The sequence below is a fragment of the Triturus cristatus genome, chromosome 5_1 (assembly GCF_964204655.1).
Source record: "Triturus cristatus chromosome 5_1, aTriCri1.1, whole genome shotgun sequence".
Lineage (NCBI taxonomy): Eukaryota > Metazoa > Chordata > Amphibia > Caudata > Salamandridae > Triturus > Triturus cristatus.
The window spans coordinates 176,099,010-176,116,942 of NC_140587.1; the positions used below are offsets into that span (position 1 = coordinate 176,099,010).

Below are 17,933 nucleotides of genomic sequence, written 5' to 3' on the forward strand. Positions count from 1 at the left end.
CTAGGAATGAAAGGCCGCCTGACAGTTGTGTCTGCTGTGTCCACCAAGCTAAGGTTTTGACCATGGCTTGAGTGACTTTTTAAAAAATTTCTTTTTTAGATTGTATTTATTAGTTTTCAAACAACATAACACCAATTCAATTAGCCTTCTTTTACAAAAGAAAAGAACAACAAAAAACACAAAGGAAAGGAAAAAAACCTGCGGTTTTAAACACATCGGTTGCGTACTCTAGTACAGATGAAACAGCACAATCCAAATAAGCAATAGCCTTTTCATCACAGCTACGATTCTCATTGCTCTGAGCACAAAATGGCAAACAATCAGTTTCACACTGTCCTAGGATTATACATGTTATTTCCCCGCCCCCATAATGGTGAGATGCACACTGGGTTCATCTTCCCCTCTTCCACCAGGCTCCCCCGATTCTTGGCCCACCAGGTATTGCTGGAACAGTCCCCAATAGGATTTGGGTCTGCTCTGTGAGAGGAGGAGTTCACTATAAGTGTCCGCCTAGGTATTACAGTATACCATGTCCTTGAACCACTCCTCTATAGTAGGGGCCGGGCCTCAAGCCCAGCGCATTGCCACCCTTCTTTTGGCCAACAATAGACCTATTGCAACTAGCCATCGATCTTCCCTGCCTACTCCCTTATTATAGCCCAATAACGCCAAGAACGAGTCAAGTGTGAGTGAAAGACCGGTGATATCACCGAGTGTCTGAAAAAGCTTTTCACAAAACTGCGATATTCTGGAGCAGTTCCAAGCTACATGTATGACTGTGGCTTCCGTCTCTGAGCAACGATGACAGGCAGCAGAATCCCTCAGACCGTATCTATGCAGCCTAGCTGGGGTATAGTGTATCCCATTGACATATTTAACATGAATGAGGCGGTGCCTGCTATTCAGGGAGATTCGCTTAGTGAGCTCACAGCAGTATCGCAAGATGTCTTCATCTAGTACTCTGGCTAAATCTTTTTGACAATGCAGCTGTGGTTTAGAGAGTAGTGGCCTTCTATTTTTTTGTGTAATACTATATATTGTAGAGATTAGCATAGATGAGGATGGGGTACGTATAGCATAGGTGAGGACTACCATCTCTTCTGGTTGTAGCATGCCATCCATCACCTAGCAGACTTTGCATTGCATGTTTAACTCTAAAAAACTGGTATTGCTCTAGTGGCTAATGCACTTTTCCCTCTCCAGAGACATCTTCCCACTCACGCAGTTCGCCATCCTGGAACAAGTCACCTACTACCTCAATACCCACTCTTTTCAAGGCTTTGGATACTTCCTTACCTATCCCCGTCGGAAGCCAGGTGCACAATTCTATTGGGATTCTGGGTGAGAACATAAGCGCTCCTGCTTTCCTGTAAATTAAGTTTCGCCATGCATGGATAGTAGCGTTGAGGGAGTCTAATATGCTGTGTGTGCGGGAAGGAGTGTTGAATATAACTTGCGGCAATGTGTTCCGGTTTGCAGCCACTCTCTCTATGTGTAGATGTGGGAGGTTCCGTGGGCCCTGCAGCCACGTATGAACATGTGAGCTAAGTACTACCCTGTAATATAATTCCAAATCAGGTGTGTTGAGTCCCCCCATGGAATACGGAAGTGTAAGTGTTTCCCACTTGATCCGGGGTTGCTTACCCGCCCAGGCTAGCTTAATCATGAGTGACCTGAGTTTGGTGAATATGTGTGCCAGGAGGAGCATGGGTATGTTCCTCAAGCTTCCCCACAGCTTTACCATAGTTATCCGTCAAGACTACCCCAGAGTCAGTGTGGATTTGTATCCCCAAGAAGCGGACCGATTCTGTGGTCCATTATAGAGGAAATTCCAGTTGAACAAGGACTGTCGCAGGGGTTAGAGGAAATATTAGAGATTTGGTCCAGTTTTTCTTTAAACCAGACAATTGTCCGAACCTGATCACCTCTGTGAGGACCGGGGTACGGTGGGTCTCCGGCTCCCTCACATATAGTTGTATATCGTTGGCAAATGCTTACACAATTAGCTGATAACTGGGAAAGCGAACGCCTCTCTGTCCGTGATATTCCCTCAATGCACAGAGTAGGGGCTCCGCAACCAGAGCATACAATAAAGGGGACAGAGGGCAACCCTGGCGAGTGCCTCTGGAGATGGGAATTGGTGCAGTGACTCTATTCCCCAACCTGATCCTCGCCACTCGGGCCTCATATAATACCTGGACTAACTGTAGAAAGACCTCGCCAACTCCGATATGCCGTAGTACTGCCTCCATAAATGGCCATTCCACCGAATTGAACGCTTTCTCAGCGTCTAAAAACACAGCAACCGCTTTAGTTTCCGGGTTTATGTGTTGGATCGCGCCAAAGGCAGTTCTGAGGTTAAGGATTAAATTGCAGCCTGGAGCAAATCCTGCCTGCTCCGCGGATCAGGACAAGGGGAGCTATGCAGTTAGCAAGAATTTTAGCAAAGAGGTTTGTGTCCACCTTTAGGAGGGATAATGGCCTGTAAGATTAACAATTTGCCGGGGATTTTCCTGACTTTAGTATAATGACGATTATTGCATTTCTCTCTCATCGACAGAGGCATCTTTTTCTGCGTTACCATCTCCTCAAATAATGTAACTAGTTTGGGCATGATCAGGTCTAGGTAAGCTTTGTAGAAGGCCACAGTAAGGCCATCAGCGCCTGGTGCTGAACCTGATAGCATAGACAACAGCGCAACTCTTTTCTCTCTGGGTTCCAGTGGAGCTCTCTATGCTCATCAGCGAGCCATGCCATCTTGATGTGCGCTAAGTAATCTTCAATGGCAGCATCATCTTGTATTATCTTAGTCCTGTCCGCAATCCCTTTCGAGTCGCGGACCAGAACACCCTGTTCGTTCTGTATTTCCGGTACAAAAGGGGGTGGTGATGGACGGAGCATCAGAACCAATCAAACACTCACACCCAGTCAACAGATCTGGGTTTGATCCATCACCGTTTTTTAGCCCACTCTGCCACCCCAGTTCAGACATGGCCATATGCAAATCAGTCTGACCCTGTGCCTCATGGGAACAGTCCAGCCCGAACTGCCAAGCCATGCCTTCCCTGGACGGGAAACAAGCTATCTAGGACCAGTTTCTGGCATTTCAGCCGTCTTCAGCCAGGCTTGCTTGAATCCAGTGGCAAAGTGAGCAAGGGACTCATGTCTGAGCATACCCTGCCAACTTATGGCGAACAAAGCGGTACAAAAGGGGGTGGTGATGGACGGAGCATCAGAACCAATCAAACACTCACACCCAGTCAACAGATCTGGGTTTGATCCATCACCGTTTTTTAGCCCACTCTGCCACCCCAGTTCAGACATGGCCATATGCAAATCAGTCTGACCCTGTGCCTCATGGGAACAGTCCAGCCCGAACTGCCAAGCCATGCCTTCCCTGGACCGGAAACAAGCTTCCTAGGACCAGCATTCCGTCCATCATATGTTTGTTGTAATGCTTTTCGCCCTAAGTGGGATGGGTATTCCCAGATGTGGGACCCGTGCTCACTACGCCACTGGAGTCAAGCTATCCTGGCTGATGACGGCTGATAGCCAGAAACCGGTCCTAGGATGCTTGATTCCGGTCCAGGGAAGACATGGCTTGGCAGTTCGGGCTGGACTGTTCCCATGAGGCACAGGGTCAAGACTGATTTGCATATGGCCATGTCTAAACTGGGGTGGTGTAGTGGGCAAAAGAACGATGGATTTAACCCAGATCTCTTGACTGGGGGAGAATGTCTGCATTGTCAGCATTCCGTCCATCATTTGTTTGTTGCAATGTTCTGTATTTCCACCACAGTGTTATTGTCCCTCTTAGGGTGCTGAAGGTTCACTAGTATAGCCCCCAGCCTCTCACCCTCACCATACACCCTCGCAGTAGCGTATTTACCTAGATGCTTGATTTCACTGTCTGCGGTGTCATGATACTTCTTGAGTGTTCGTTTAATCCCATCTAGTCTCGTCCTATCCCCAGTCCACTGGTGTTCCCTCACTAACTGCGCTATTTCTGTCTCTAGTCTTGCAAGTCTGTTTCAGATAGAACATAAGACACCAGTGTGTTTTGAGATGGCCTCCCCTCTTATATACACCTTGAAGGCTTCCAATACCGTCAGGAATGAGTCAACTGACTCTATATTAGTCTCTAAATAGGACTCTATGGATGTGGCAATTTCCGCGTGGAAAACCGGGTCCAGCAGGGAAAAGGGAGGGAACCTCCATGTAAAAGAGGCAAAGTGCTATGTTGTCATTTCTAGGTGGAGCTGAATGGGGGAAATGATCAGAAGAGGTTCTTGGAAGGGGGATATAGGACTCAATCTGCGGGAGGAGATTCCTGGATGACAGCCAATAATCAATTCTGATATGTGTGTTGTGAGGTGCTGAGTAGTGAGTGAACCCTCTGGAGTAACTGGCGGGCTGCTTCCATACGTCAACCAAACCCAATTGGTCCATAATGTCTTTAATTGCTACTGCCGTTGCAGATGTCTGCCTGGGTTGACCCTTGGATCCGTCACATGTTGGGTCTAATATACAATTGAAGTCCCCTACCATTAGTGGTAGGTCGCTACTTTTAATCAGGCGGGCCCGCTAGTGGGTGGTAAAATTGCGAATCGTCATGGTTGGTTCTGTATATGTTAACTAGCATTGCACTGAACCCTTCCTTGCGGCATCGCGTGACAACAAAGCTACCATTGGGATCCACATCAGCGTCTAGGAATGTGAGGCCTGATTTAGGATTAACCCATGTAAGGACACCCCTAGCATGTGAGGTGAAGCCTGCAACGCGTAACTGCCCCTGCAAGCACCTCGCGGACATCATCGCATTTGTGGGGGGGGGGGGAGGGGGGCTAAGTGTGTTTCCTGAATCGTCACATCAACCTGATGTTGCTTGAGGGAGGCCACCACTTTACGTTACGTAGTTTTCTATGGTCATTAAGACCTCGAACGTCCACGTCTAGAGCCTCATCTTTCTTGAGCTTTCAGCCGCGAATTGTTTTTACCTGTATAAGTGTGTCTGCCATCTGTGTAGTGTTCTTCTCTGTCCGAATCTTCAGAGTACGCAACTCTGTGTAAGATTATGACGTGCACCCAAACCCTCCCCCCTCCCACTCTATGCCAACCCCAACCTAGCATTATCGAAGAGAATCCCTCCAACCTCAGTGGCCCTTGAGGTAATAAAGGACAATAGGCTATTTGGGTCTGGCAGTCCTCCGAAGGGGCCCCCTTAGACCTCCTTTGGTTTCAGTGAGGGGGCAGTGAGCTGCACTTCAGGCTTCCGCTCCCTCTCACATGCCTTGCAGGTAAAGGCCCTCACTGCATCTGGTTGACACACAAAGGCACGCAGCGCCATTTTAGGCCTGACGGAGTTTTCAAAGTTGCCAGTCTTCACTTTGATCAGGGGGAGGGCGTCACAAGTGGCTGGAAGGCTGCGGAGCCATCAGGCTACGTGAAGACTCGCCACCCGCCTCCTCCCTCCCGCAGCTTCCCCCTACCTTAAAAGTCTGGCCGGTCGGAGTGTGACCCATTCACGATCCTCCCAGGTCCGTGCAGCAACAACTCATCAGACCCCCAGGGCTTCTGCTGGGTGTCTTGCCGCAGATCCCTCGATGCGTGCCGAGCCACAGGGAGGGGCAGCCTGAAGCTCAAGGTGTCTCCTAGTCGGGGCCGCCTCAGATTGCGAGCGCAGCCTGTGTTGTTCCAGAAGTGCCTCCACACTCCGGCTCAGAAGCGCGGGTCCCGATCCGCCGGTCACCTCCTTTTTCCACCCGGCAGCCTTCAGGAACACCAAAGGCACTTTCTCCAGGGGACCGCTTACGTACGGGTCCTCCCGGGCTGGACGTAAAACAATGGGGGCGCTACCTACTCCCAGTAAAACCTTCTGTAGGACCTCTCCAGAGCGAGAGCCCGTAATGGGACCTTCTTGGCCCGTCGTCTCCCACTAGGCCAGGAGTCGCGTTCGCACTCTCTACTCTCCCGCCCGTGCTTTCGGTCACAATTCCGGCGGCATTCGTCTCCTTCAGTAGTCAGCACTCCCTGCCTGGGGGCAAAATTGAGGATTTAGCGCTAGGAGAAGCAGGGTTATTAGGGATATATTAATGGGCTTATGGAGCTGCTCTAAGCCGCGGCTATCTTTGAGCCAGACAAGCTCCGCTCCCCACGGCATTAGTGACTTGATGATATTGTTGAACAAACCTGTCGCTTGTACCCATTGGAGGTTTCTACCTGGAGGGGTTGCATCCTTAACCGGCAGAACAGAAGTAGAGGAATGCCTGATGACATCATCCCCAATATTGACTTGTAGATGAGTACTTAAAGAGACTCTTTTTTCAGAATAGACTTTTCTAATGTTATAAGCTTTACATGTCTTTATGATGTGGGGCAAGCTTTGTTGGTTATAGTCCTCGTGTTGCTCCCAAAAATGGTTACAGTCCTTGATGGTTGTGGGCCTTGCTTTTTCCAATTCAGAGTGCGACCTGGCTCGTTGAACAGGGCAATGCAAGCGTTTGTTGATTTTTGTGTTGCTTGACTTGAATGCGCCTTGAAGAGCCAGTCATATAAGTATGGGAACACCTGGTGTTTTGGATTCCTTAGGAAGGCTGCTACAGGAGCAAGACACTTTGTAAATATCCTGGGGGCTGATTTCAGACCAAAAGGAAAAATCTTGAACTGGTAGTGGCTGACTGCTACTGTGAACCTTAGAAATCTCCTTTGGGAAGGAAGGATGGAGACTTGAAAATATGCATTCTGCAGGTAGAGAGTTGTTTAGATGGAGAATATCTTGCTATGTTACCATACGGGATGATTGTTTTTTGAGATTTGAGATGTGTTGAGATCTCAGAGGTCGAGGATAGACTGCCATTACTAACAATTTTTGCGAATCGGGAAGAAACTGAAATAGAATCCCTTCCCTTGTTGCGAAAGAGTGACCCTCTCTATCTTTCCCTTCCTAAACATGGTCTCGAGCAGTTGTAAATGTTTGGGAATGGAGGAGTGCTGTGGGTTTAATAGTGGGTTCTAGACGAATTCTAGGGTGTGGCCAAATTGAACAAGGTCTAGGACCCATTGGTCCGATGTTATTTCTTGCCAATGTATTGAACTGGGATATCCTTCTAGTCTGAATGGTGAGGAGATAGGGGTACCCGGATCTTGTGACAGGTCATTGGGGAAGTCCAGCATCTTTTACCTGATGTGTTGCTATTCCTCTAGGTGCAGGTCTGCTGTAGGCCACTTGAGGTTGTTGTCTCTGGGAATATAGTAGACAAAACAGCTGGGAGGTAGATGTGTAGGAGGGATATCAGTATTGCTGATAACCTCCCCTATATGATGGCATACCTCTTTCTCTGGCCCCCACAAAAAGGCATCTTCTTGAACTCAAGAATCCCTCACAATTTAGCTGTCTCTGTGTCAGTCTTTGTTGCAAGGATGGCTTCATCAACATGCTTGCCGAACTAGGATTCTCCATCAAAGGGAAGATCTACATTTTATTTTTTACTTCAGGCCTAAAGGAAGTAGCTTTGAGCAAGCCTTGTCTGCTGAGCAAAGCAGAACCTGAAAGTTGCCTAAATGCAGTGGTGGCTATATCCATGACACATTCTATGATCTATGCTGATGTGTGCTCTCCCTCTTACAACATCTTTTTTGCTTCCAATTTCGTGTCTTCTGGAAGTTAACCTATATATAGGCCGATGTCAGCCTGCTGCTGGCAATCATATCTTCCCGAAACAGCCAGAGAATTTGCCGCTCTGTCAGCCCTGACATTGATGAAAAAAGTTTGCAGATTTTATCCAAGCATCTGCCCTCCTTGTCCAGAGCCGCAGAGATCGGAATGGAGGGGTTCTTTGATCTTTATTGGGCTGCTTACGCAATTACTTTGTCTGGCTTTGGATGGCTAGTTAGACAAGCCAAGCATCCTCTGGGGCTTTATATTTCTTATCAAGGCATGGAAGAAACGCTGTGACTGTAGCTGGATTTTTCATTACTTTTAAGCCCTCCTTCCAAATATAGCTGGCAATGGGCATGAACCTCACACTTTTCTGGAAAGGCTCCTTAAAATCATAAAAAACAGTCCATTAGCTTGGTGGGAATAGGGAGTGCAAAATGTTTAGCTGCCCTTTTCAACAAATTATGAAAACCCCCAATATCTTCCAGTGGCAAACCCACTCAGGTGGGTGATGGAGATGATTGCGTAGGTGTGGGAGTCGCAAAAGCTCTCCTTCCTCTCGCTCATCTTCAGCTGTATCTGGATCATGGAGTATGGCTGCCTGTGGTGTATGCTTTACTGAGACAGGCAATGATGTAGTTTGTGATGGAGTGGATCGCTGAGCAGCGCATGATCTGGTAGGCGTGGATACCTGTGGCGCCGTAGCTGTATTAGATGGAAATCGCTTCCTATAATCCGAAAGCACAAACTGCAAGTCAGAAACCAGAGAACCAGGTAGACAAACCATGTCCTCCTTGAATGGCTGCTGATACTGGTCATGGGAAGAAAAATAGTGCTGTTCATATTCATCATCACAGACCTCCTCTTCTTCTTGGCATTTCACATGCAACTCAGAGGGACTGCGTGTGACACCAAAGGGCCCGTCATCATCAGAGTCTTCTTCCTCCAAGAGATGAGCTTGAATTAGGATTGTCACTTTGCTTGGAGAGGTGTTTTCAGGGGTCAAAAACGTTGTTCTTTGATGTTTTGCCATTTTTTTCTATCTATGGTGTCGCTAACCTCTTATTTGCAGTCGGTGGTGTAATCGTCGGTGGTATCGCAGTCGTCGGCAGGGTTATCGGAGTTGACGGAGGAGCCGTAGACAGTGTCGTCAATGATAAAATCAGGGAAATCTTCAGCATTGATGGTCATCATAGATGCCGTCGCCAACAATGTCGTCGTCAAGGAGGAGGAGGTGGGAGACAATGTAGTGATTGTAGCTCCTTTCTAGTTTTGTATTTTTGAAGCCAGATAAGTAAGCGTCCTTCTCTATCCTTCAAAGTTTTGGTTGAAAAGGTGCGACATACCGAACAGTCCTTAATAGAATGATTTGGGTACAGGCAATGAATGCAGTCTTGGTGTGGGTCTTCAGAGTGTGATCTCATTTTACTGCAGGTACTGCAGGCCCTGAAGAGACTTTTCTTCTCCTTGTCTGACATGATGGTTAAATGAAGTCAGATTTTTATGTAGGAAAACACTGAGGGTAGAAGGTAAATACTTCCACTGTACCAAAATATTTGAAATATTCTCTTAAAAGCAATCAAGTAAGAAATAACTGAGCAGAGCTCAGTGGAGACTCCCTAGCACAATGTGTGGTAGAACATCTGAGGGACTGGAGCTTCTCCAGGAGTGTTCAAGGAGGCAAAGCAGCCTGATAGGTTGCAAAATTGAAGGGCTTAGGGCCATTAAATTACTATTATATGGTACCGGGGACTCCAGTCCCATCTCAACGACGGGAAATGATTCAAGCATGTGAATCTATGAAAGTTCCAATACTGGAGTAACAGTTTAATACCAGACTGCTTCATCAAGGAACCCATAGATGGTGTCCTTGACAATGGTATTTTTGCGCTTCAAAGTTGTACTACGCAGCCAAAATACAGTTGTTAACAAGAAACTCAAGAAATCAAAAAAATAACATTTTAGCTAGGAGTTAGTTTCTTGTGCGATTTAAATGAAATTAGCATACGATAGAGTCAATATGTGTATCATTTGTTATAATTAAGCAATATCATTTCTTTGATTCTAGGGCACATATATGACTCAGGAGAAACTAACCCACACACAACAGTTCTTATGCTACACCCACTTCAGCCGAAGTGAGTGTATTTTATTTGCAATAACAATCTGGCAAAATAGAAAAATAGATTTCTGCTGTGTATTCACACTATATACAAATTTATATTAGAACGTGACTTATGTGACCCCAGTGGAGTGACCATAACCAAAACAGTGAAATAGCTACAGTGAATAATTGGTTATTGGAATGAAAGGGCTGTCCTTTGGATATCAGATTGAATCATTCGTTCTAGAGTATGTTTCTAGTACTCTGGGACGTTTCGACCCTCTAGTGGTACGGGGTCTCTTCAGAACGGGGATTCTGGGGACCTAGGCGCTATAAAAATACCGGAGACGTAATGAGATTCAATGGTCTGTTAATGGTTCGGTAAAGGATCCCAGTTGTAGAGGCTTAGGATGACCAGGATAGCCGCAATGGCTATAGTAATTAGATCAGCAGGAAGTGTATATTGATTCAATCGTCTAAAAGTAGTATGGTAAAGGATCCAATTTATGACGGTGTCGGAGAACCAGGGTAACTTACGCTGCTATAGTCTATTCCTACAAGCTGAAGACCTGGATGGTACTGTAAACAGTGACACAAAAGACATTCACAAAGGGATAAACCAATTTACCCACACTAGAATATAGTCGATGCAGTATCTAATATCCACGGACGGAGGTCAGTCTGCAATCAGGACGATGATAGCAAAGGTGCCATCGACATCTGTCGGCGATGGTGCTGTCTGCGTCGAAGGTATTGCAGTCGATGACGTCATCAAAATCCTTGACGACTAAGCTACTGTAGTTGTTGATGTTGAAGATGTCACCTTCTTTGATGGTGGCCTCAGCAACGGTTTCTTTGATGACGCGTCTCGTTGACGAGGGGTCTGTCAATGCTTTTTTTAGTCTGATTTAGAAGGTACCTGAAATGAAAGAATGGGAGGCTCTGACCTGTATTTTTCAAGTTTTGATGAACAAGATGACTTTTTCTGCAGAATCTTCTTCGAAGGCAGGACTTCTCCCAGTGAGCTATTTCTCCTGGCCCTTAAGGACCTTCCAAAAGGGCTCATCATAAGAATCTCTTTCTGAGGAACCATCTCTTTTCTGTTTTTTTTTAGCGATCTAGAAGTTTCCTCACCTCTATCTCCACAGGATGGATTCTCTCTCCCTTTCATATTCTGGAGACAAATCAGTAAGCTACCCTTTTTGTCAATGAGAGTTTTTGCAGAGAAAGTACAGCAGTTCTTACAGTTCTTGGCCTTATGCTTTTTATGAAGACAGTACAGGCACTCCTTATGAGGGTCATCCGAGTGGAGCCTAAGCTTACCACACCAACCGTAGGACCTAAAAACTAACTTTTTAGAGACTTCAGTCATAATTCTGTCAGAATTAACACTGAAGTGATGTTAGACTAAAGGTGTTGTCAGTTGAGGTTGAAGACAAAAGTTTATAAAATCTACTTCTGAGAAAGTTAAAGTCAGCAAAGCGCAGGGAAGCTCCCCTTCACCTGACTTGCAGTAGGAATGGTGGTCCTAGAGGGGACAGGTGCATTCTGAGCTGCTTCCTTATTGGCTGGAGGTTGGTTGTTTTTAATGGATGTTAATTGGTTGACAGTATCGCTACTTTGAACTGTGTTAAGTTATGCTTTTCCTTTATACGGCTTGCTAAAATTACAGTGGGACTCCCACCTTGACGACAGGGAATATTCAAGCATGAGAATCTATGAATGATTGAATACTTGTGTAAAGTACCTTCCCACTAGCATGTTGTAAGTCTGTTAGATAGGTTGTACTGGAATGGGGGGGATATAGTAACCTTCAAATTCAATTCCCTTCCTCAGGGAATTCTGTTAACCTCCCCCATATGTAGCACCATAGACATCAAAGTACCCTCCAGAAGTCAGCTTGGCTGTAGAAAGTACCAGGAGTTGTGTGAGTTGCGGGCATGTCTCACTGTTAAATGCATTGAGTATTATGTTCAAAAACAGCCTTGGGATCCATGCTTGATGCCATTGGGGCTATAATGTTGAAAGAAGATGTGGCAGAGGGCAGGGAAAAAGGAGGAACTGTCTATAAAAAGACCTTGGCCATTGTCTTCTGAAAATGGGCTGTTTCTGGGATGGATCCTTAAGGTAAACCATTTAGTAGCATCTTAATCTAACAAGAGGAGATAAGGAAGGCTTCCAAGCTGCTAAACACCACTGCTTACTCTGCTGTGAGAATGAGTGCAGGATTGGTGAGCTATGACCAAGTCGACCTTAGGCGTGACGTGGTTTGGAGTAATAAAAAGTTGAACAAAAAGGAATACGTTACTTACCATGTAAGCATCTGTTTGTTGCATCTAGTGCTGTAGATTCACATGCTGTGCAAACACTTGCCATCTAGTGCTGGGCTTGGTCATTGTAAGTTGTTTTACTTCAAAGAAGTCTTTTGAGTCACAAGGTCTCTGTGACTCCTCCTCTAGGAATAAATGCGCATGGTCACGGACTCCAGTGTTAGATTGTTTTTCGCCCAAGGGGTAAGTGTAAATAAGGAGTAGTGTGCATATAACAGAACAATGACCATGCAAGCAGAAGGAAACGGATTAGAGGGAAAAAATCAAAAACTCTGCGTTAACCACTGGCTCCCGGAAATGAGGGTGGGCGCATTTGAATGTACAGCACTACATGCAACTAACAGACGCTTACAGGGTAACATATTATGTTGATAGAATGTGTGGCTGTAACTACACATGCCGTGCAAAGACTGAAAAAAATGTCTTCCTGTAAATTGAGGTTAGCCATTGGATGGGGCAGAGGTTTGAAACAATGTTCTGGTCAACTCTGGCTTGTTCTGTTGATAGCACGTCCAGACAATATTGTTTTGTAAAACTTTGAGGAGTGGGTTAAGTGTCAGCTTCACAGATGTCTGCTATGCAAATATTTTCAAGGAAAGCCATATTATCACCCTGTTTGTGGGTGGAAAGTGGGCGGGAGGGTAGCTTTTTTTTCGCTTGATCGCAACAGGTTTGGATACACTTGACTATCCACTTGGATATCCCTGGCTTTGAAATGGCATGCCCTTTATGGGGTTTGGAGAAGGCTACAAATATCTTCTGTGCCTTAGGAAAAAGTTTGGCATTATCAATGTAATACATAAGAGCACATTCAATGTCTTGAGTGTAGAGTGCTCTTTCAGCTATTGAGTCAGGTTGTGAGAAGAAGACTGGGAGCTCAATAGATTGGTTGAGGTGGAAGGAAAAGGTCACCTTGGGCAAAAACTTAGCATTGGTTTTAAGAATTACTTTATCCTTATGGACTTGGAAGAAGGGATCTTTAAATGGGAGGACTTGCAACTCACTGATGTGTCTAAGTGAAGTAATTGAAAAAAGGAAGGCCACCTTTCAGGAGAGAAATTGAAGAGAGCATGAATTCATGGGCTCAAAGGGTTGATCCATCAGTCTTGTAAGGTCAATGTTAAAGTTCCAAGAAGTGGAGGAGAGTTCCATGGGTGAATTGACCCGTTTGAGGCTTTCCATGAAGGCTTTGATAAGAGGGATTTTGAAGAGAAAAATGTTCTCTGTTTTGCATGTATGCTGCATTAGGGGTTAGGTGTAATCTGACTGAGGTATAGACCAAATAGGCTCTTTAAAAATATTAGGAACAGATTTGACCAACCCTTTTAGCATGGGGAAATATTGTAAAGAGTGCTCTGTCTTGGAGGAGTCTCCAAGATGAAATCCTCTTCCTCTGGGGTGGTGTAGAGATCCACCTTGTGATAGGCGGCGGCACACTGAAGACACTATGATATGCCGTAGTGTCATTGGGGAGTGAGGGATACAGGGATGTATTCTAAATCTGGGTCCACATCGTAGTCCTCCTCAGGGTGACTGAAAGCACCGTGGTACATAAGTGTGTAACCATCGGCTGATGAAGAGGGGTTTGGACTGCTAGTGTTGGAATAGGACGTCTGGTGACCTATGAGGTAGAGTAGGATGTGGAGGTGAAGATGGAAGAGGTGGACTGGGTGAGGGTAGAAAAGGAGTAGGAGGAGATGGTGGAGAAGGAATATGAGGACGCAATTTGCCCTTGTGCCTTTTAGGAAGACCATGAACCTCCAGTGTTCGAGTGTCCTCGGGAGCAACTTTGCCTTTTTGGGGTAGAAGCTTCTCAGAGGCTGCAATCTTTCCAGTGAGCAGTTGAATGATGATTTTGCACTGTCTGACGTCCACTCCTCCTGGAACCTATTGAGGATGGGATGTTCACCGACGTCAAGGGAATGTGTTTTTGATGCTGGAGGCGGCTTTGACACCAAGGAGGGTTTTGGTGCAAGGGTGTCTTTGGGGCTGAGGAAAGCTTCAACAGCAGTTGAGGCTGGCGCCGGAAAGTCTGTGTCTTCAGTGTTGCTTGTGTATGGGTGCAGATGGGTAGTCTCGGCATTGAGGCGGATTGAGGCTTGAGGGGTTTGGCTCTGTGGCCTTATTTCTGTGTCGACCAGTGCTGTGGTGCAGTGGTGCTCCTCAAGATGTGGCAGTTTTGGCAGTGGGCTTGATGCCCGATCCCTCAAGGGGCAGTGCTCGGCATCTACAGTACTCACTTGTGGTGTTATCTTGACACGTGGACCAGAGCCCACTTAGGTGGATTGGGCATCCTTGGTGGTATCATCTTCCTCTTTTGGAGGAACTCTTTGCCAGGCTCTGAGTCATCAGAGTGGATGTACTCATGGCTGGGCTGGCAGGCTGGGAGCTTGGTTGACTCGCTCATTTCCTCTTCTTCCTCTTTCTCCGCAGCCAGGGGTACGCTTCCCCAAAGATGTCGGGCATCTCCAATATAGACCAGGACAAGCTGGTGTGTGCCAACCATGAATCTTGGCGCGTGAAGAGTCTTTTTGCTTCAGAACGTCGAACAGCAGTTGCAGTGGCTTTTGTTATGGTCCGGCGATAGGCACAAGTTGTACACAGCATGGAGGTTGGCCCAGGGATATGTAGTGTGACCCTCGGGTCATCTCCTGGAGGTCGTCCGTTCACACACCTTAAAAGAGTCATCTTTTTCTGAAGGGAGGCTGGGGCATGCATTGGCCCAAAGTGCCCAGAGGGCCCTGAGGCCTGGACACTGATTGTTGAAGGAACCAGCCGATGGAACAGACGTGCAAGTATAGAGTGATGCATCAAATAGAGCATGCACAACAAGGTGGAAGTCAGCAGACTCAAGGCCATGACGGGAACCGATAAACTTGTCGAGACCTGCAGCTCACTGGATCACGTCAGAATCTAATGGCGGACAAAAACAATCTAACAATAGAGTTGGGTAATGATGTCATAAGTGTGTGTGGCCCTATTGTCGGCTCCAATGCTAACCCTGACAGCTCAGCGTCTGAATTAACTTAGGCACTACTTTGTGCTTACTGCATGGATAAAAGTTGGCAGGCACATTTTGATATTTCGGTAAGCAGAGAATCTGTGTGACGGGTATTAATCGAAACCGGACATTTCAGTTTAGGTGATGGAATTTTGAAAATATTCCTGCGTGTCTAGCACTCTCATTTGTTTTCTTATGAGTTTACTTAGTTCTAGAGACTAAAACAAACCATTATGGGGTTTTACTGGGGCGACTGGCAGACAGAGTACAAAAGAAGTAAAGTGAATGAAAGAATTAACTAATCTGTAAACTGGATTGAAAAACCTGAAAAAGGATACAATTCTCATCACCGTCGGGGTTCTTGGGAGGCCCGGGCATATTCAGCAGGACCAGTTTGGCATCGTGCGACTTATTGACAATAACTTCATTCAATTTGACCGCAGTGTGCATGCGCCTCACATTTGACTGGTCCCTGAACACGAGAGGGAGGAGAAATAAAGGACAGGTTATACAACTCGGAGTATACATTGAAATTACCACATCTGTGCAAATTCCCTTGTACAATGAATTTGTTGAATGTCATTCTTTGCTACTGCATCCAGACGCTACTATAACAGAATCTTTATCTTGACATCTTTTTCTGATGGTGACTTTTTACATGTTTTACAATTACACTATAATGTACTGAGAAGCTATTCTACATGTTGTTTATTTCTTAGTAAGCATTATTACCATGTTGGTTGTACACTCTGTCCAAGGCTAGGCACATGGAATGTGATGCCCTTGTATTTGTTTGTCCGGTTGGAGATAGCTCTAAGGCACCATAAACACTATTGCATCAGCTCTACACCTTTGGCACAGTGTGATTGGAACAGTGTTTTTATTATATTACCAGCCTCTGTATTACATTTAGCAGAGTAGCATCTCGGGTGGGATTGTCCTGGTAGGCGACGTGCTGTGGCTGAAATGCAGTCCTGCTGACTCTAACCTCCAATCTGCAAAGGACGATATCCTGTTCTATATAGGATGAGTTAGCTTCCTTATACATCACACTCTGGTATGGGGGGGTTTCGGCTAGCCCAAGGGATCGGGCCGAGGGCACTCCCACTATGCTCCAGATAGTGTAAGTCAGGGGTCTCCAACCTTTTCTGTAGTGAGAGCTACTTCTGCTCAAGGAAAGTCTTCCTGAGCTACTAGCAAATGTTATAACTGTAAAATAGTGACTACACTATGACCACCCAATGCAAGATTTTCAGTAGTCACCACCCATGTATACCAAGTACGGTTACCAGCAGAAATGGTGGGGAAAAGTTCATCAATATTAAATGCCTCCCCTTGACTTATGAAGTAACATTCAAATCTTGACATGCCCAGTGGCACAAAGGTAATAAGCACAGCAGTGCGTCTCCCCAGCTCAGTTTGAATTATCATTTACCAGTTTCTGAAAATGCACATTTTCCTATCAAATAACACTTTCCACTGTGGGCAAAAAAACTCAATTTTACAGAAAACCCATTTTTGAAAACTAAAACCGCTTTTAAAATATCAGTTTTCAGTTTTTGAGAAATGCATAGTGTCAAAACATTAGCTTGTCATTTTCATCATGTACTCCCATGTACAAATGCCTCATATGGACAGACTACTTTGAATTACCAGGTATTACAGTCATATGCCATGGAAGCTCACCATAGCACCACGGATGCCTGGATTATGCCAGTAATGCCCACCATTATACTAGGGCCACAGTTGTGCCAAGGCTGGAAACCATACGGATCAGGGATAAGACCATATATCAGTCATGACCATTAATATGCCAGGAATAGGTACATAAAGACCAGTCATGCTCTTAGTAGGTCTATGATGGCTGCCAGTATACCACAGCTAGACCACAAATACTAAAATAGTCAAGGATGACCATTATTATGCCATTGGCACTTTTATGCCAGGAATGGACACAATTATGCCAAAGATAACACTCTTATGATGGGGGCTAGCATATATATATATATTTGGAAGTTCTTGGCACAAGGCATAGTTTCAGGAAGTAATAGTGTTTATTATGGACACACACATAAATGTTGATGAATCTCTTAATTTTTTCTGGTCTGGATCATACCGTGTTCTCCTCTGGTCTTGAGTTGATCATGCATCTAACAGACACATTTTCACTCTGACTCCTGCAGTCCCGCACTTTGGTGAGTAAGCACTGATTACAGCTCAGGCTACTGCTGCCATAGTTTTTTGATGGTGCACTGTTCACACACATGTTGTGACTGATAAAGGAGGGAACACAACATGGTCAATCTCCCTGTGGCTTAATTATATGGAGATTGGATACAGACTATCATGTAGCAGGTCCTATAAGCCGACATAGTGTGTGTTTGAGTGTTAGTATTAGTTACTGTCATAAGTTTGGCTGGCTGTCACTCTAAGGGTCTTGAGATGATCGGTGCTGCCTTCTTTAATAGGCACCTACTCTCTGAATTTAATACTGGGCTTGACTTCACCTCAGAGAGCTACTTTGAAGGTACTGGCGAGCTACCAGTAACTCCCGAGCTACTCGTTGGAGACCTCTGGTGTACACCTAGGTGTACACACTGGTCGTACACGTACGCGCACTACCGTAATACACGTATGTGTACACACTGGTCATACACGTATGTGTGTACGGTCCGTACACACACGCGTACTCCAACCCAATATAGTGAAACGACCGTACACACGCCCTCAGAGTGTGTGTACGTTGCGTTTCACAGCTTACACTGGGGAGAGGAGGCGCACATGAAAGGAATGGAGGTGTCTGACTTGCACAAGACTGTACATCAAGTCATTGTCAGTGCA

The 17,933-nt window shown here is 45.8% G+C and overlaps 1 pseudogene across 1 annotated transcript in view; it reads right to left on the reverse strand.

Moving 5' to 3' along the window:
* Positions 1 to 17,933, reverse strand: part of LOC146830586 (solute carrier family 12 member 6-like) — a 1,160,668-nt pseudogene that overhangs the window by 13,869 nt on the left and 1,128,866 nt on the right. Inside the window, exon 23 of the transcript XR_014961448.1 lies at positions 15,431 to 15,564. The product of XR_014961448.1 is annotated as a solute carrier family 12 member 6-like (transcript). The remainder of the gene's footprint in view (positions 1 to 15,430; positions 15,565 to 17,933) is intronic.